Raw genomic sequence first — 3,387 nt, 5'->3', positions numbered from 1 at the left:
TTTATTACATGGCGTTTTCACATTCGTCGAAATGCTTGCTTGTGATTGGTCAATAGCCCCCCGACAGCGGTCATTATTACACAATAATGACCGCTGTGGGACAATAATGACCGATGTGCGCAGCTGTTCGCAATCAAGCCCACATCAGTGCAGCAAATCAGACACACCTGCCGCGGCTGCACTGACAGCGGAGTGTGTGTGACGATTACAGCGGAGCCAGAACAGAGGCTGCCCGCGATAATAATAATCACTTTATTTGGGCTGACAGAGCCACAGAACTGCGATTTGTCAAATGAATTAGGTATATTGTTAGTAAGTTAGCCATGTAATAAGCGGGATAATGTATAGCTTTACTCAGTCATCATCGCAAAATAATTGACCTTCACTGACGTTTAAAACACCTCGCCGAGGCGGCTCGGTATTTTAAACTACGTGTCGGTCAATTATTTTGCGACAATGACCTCGTAGCTATACATTATCCCTTACATACTGAGGGTTTTTGCCTGTTTTTTTTTTTAATAATTTTTTTTATCTATTTTAATTTTGATTGGTTGGGGGCCCTAAGGAGGGCAAGGCCCTGATTGATTGATTGATTGATTGATTGATTGATTGAACATTTTCAATCCTCACCTGGGCTCACAATACCCAACATATAATAAAAAAAATCCCACCAACGACTGTACTTCCTAAGAAGGCTGAGGAAATTTGGCATGCCACCCAAGATTCTCAGCAACTTCTATAGAAGTACGGTTGAGAGTGTCCTTACCAGCTCAATCACAGTCTTCCCCTCACTACAGGACATTTACTCTACCAGGGCCGCCACCAGGAGAGCACACAACATAATTAAGGACAGTACACACCCCCAACACAGACTCTTCAACCTCCTGCCATCAGGCAGGCGATACAGGAGTCTGAAAGCCAGAACTACGAGACTGACAAACAGCCTAGCCCCCCCCCCCCCCCCCCCCCCCCCCCCCCACACACACACACACCTTCTCGGCAGACACGAACCTGATTACCTTGTATATTGTATATTGATTGCCTTGTATATATATATTTGATCGATTTTACCTTATTTTCTAGCACTCGCTTGTATTTAAATATGTTTAAGTTAAGTATTGTGTGATTTTGTGTGAAGGGTGGACTAGCAAAGTAAGATTTTCATTGTATGGCAAACTGTCTGTTTAACTGTGCATATGACAATAAACAATCTTGAATCTTGAATCTTTATTAACAGATTGCAGAATGGGTACAGTACGGCTCAATACACACTTTTTTTAAGGGGATGCAGACCAGAGAAAGACTTTCGTCTTGTTTACATCAGGGTCCCCCATTTTCAATTCATCATGACCTCAGTGGCTGATGTGCCTAGTGGTCAGACGGCTCTGGGAGGGAAAGAGACAGCATCACTTCCTGTTTACATACCTGTAGATTGTAGCGGTGGTCAGCCCAATATCATCAAAATGTAAATGTTATAGTGGTGCATTGGGGCGCCAGACAGGCTAAAACCTGTCAATAAATTAAACAAGCTAAATTAAAGCTTACTGTCGATACCGGTTAGCTCTAGCTAACCTCCACTACAAAAATGAGCATGTGATAAGGTTTGAAATAAGAGGCAGGCAAACAGTATTTAGTGAAATAATATATACTGTATTCAAATGATTAAGTGAAAAACAGATACATAAGTAATAAGTCAAATAAAACAAACAGTCCAGATTGGGTGTGTGCTCAGTGAGTGTGTGTGTGTGTGGGGGTAGCAGGCTGGGGTAGGCTGAAGTGGTGGCTGAGGAGAGCTTGGGGGTTGTAGGAGGGAGCTGGGAGAACAGGGACAATGGAGACCTTGAGTGTCAAAGTGCAACGTGGTCAAGTCCGGGTTATTTGGGGTTTTGAAGACGGGAGACAGTTCAGTGAAGCAGTGAAATGAAAAAGGACGGTGACAACTTATCAGTCTGTTTCACTAGTGTCTTCTCTCCACTGGTGTCTTCTCTTCAAGGGTGATATTGGAACCTCTGAGCGGCCATATCCTGTGCCACTGGATCCATGAGAACTCCATTTTCTGATTCCTCCAAATCGACTTATTTATATTGCTTTCTTCATTTCCTTCATTCAAGTTTGGTCTCTGTCTTCTCTTGCTCTCACTCCACTCTGCTTGCTTGCTCTGCTCCACTTGCTCTGCTGCCCATGCTGCAATCAACTCAGCTGAGTCCTATATGGCAATTAGACTGCCTGTCTTAAAGGGGCAGTGCCAATAGGCTACTCTCCGCTACTCTCCGCCGCAGCGCCTAGACTGTGGAACAGCCTCCCCCTCAAAATACGGGCCGCCCAGACCGTGCAGGTTTTTAAATGACTTTTAAAAACCTATACCTGTTCTCCCTGGCCTTCCCCCCCCACTTAATCACCACTAGACCCCTGACCCATTTTTATCTTCTTTGCTTTACTGTGTCCTACCTGTTTTTATTACATTCATTGTTTTACTGTGTTTTTAATTTTATATCTTGCATCGTAATATTTTTGTCTTTTATCAATCTGCCTGTGAAGCACTTTGGTGCCAGCTGCCGCTGCTTAGAAATGTGCTATATAAATAAAATTGACTTGACTTGACTTGACTACTCTGCTACAAGATACTATATCTGTATATATTCCTTACCTACTCTTACTAGTCATACCCCTGGCCAGTATGGCTACTACCATAGTGTATTTATACCTGTATCACTGTACATACATCTGGTTAGCATTATTATATTCCAGTTTAATCACTTGCACATTGTATATTGTATTGTTATTGCATTTTACGGTTACATTTGCAATCTGGTTAGATGCCAACTTATTTGGTTGTACTGTACTTGTGCTGTATAATGACAATACATTTGAATTAGGGATGTCCCGATCCGATCACGTGATCGGGATCGGCGCCGATCACGTGCTTTTCAGAGGATCGGGATCGGGAATCTTTTTTAATAAAAATCGGCAGTCAAAAAAAGATTTTTTTTTTAATTTTTTTTTTCAACAAACATGACCATGTTCACGTCTTAAACTCATACGGAGGCCTTAGTTTTGGTTTTAAATTACATATAATATATCATTAATGTATTTATTGTCACACAGAGCAGAATAATTGTCCACAACAAACACATCCCCTTTAATTTACACCGTTGCAACAAACACTTTCCCTTTAATTTTAGACGCTCACATCACAACAACACGTTGCTCCCCGAAACGTTATCAACTGACTTGAGCAGCTGCTAGAGGTTTGTAACTAAGCATTTTAAAATAGAAAGTCAAGCCAGTCCAACAGCAATTGCAATGTTTGCAAGGAGGACATTTCGTGTGGAGGAAAAACTCATGAAGCAGCAGGAGGCGGAGTTTTCAGACTAACTTTTCAGATAA

The sequence above is a fragment of the Notolepis coatsorum genome (genome assembly GCF_963971535.1).
Source record: "Notolepis coatsorum genome assembly, chromosome: 9".
In the NCBI taxonomy this organism is placed as follows: Eukaryota; Metazoa; Chordata; class Actinopteri; order Aulopiformes; family Paralepididae; genus Notolepis; species Notolepis coatsorum.
The sequence above is the reverse complement of the archived record's forward strand: the minus strand, read 5'-3'. Positions refer to the sequence as shown.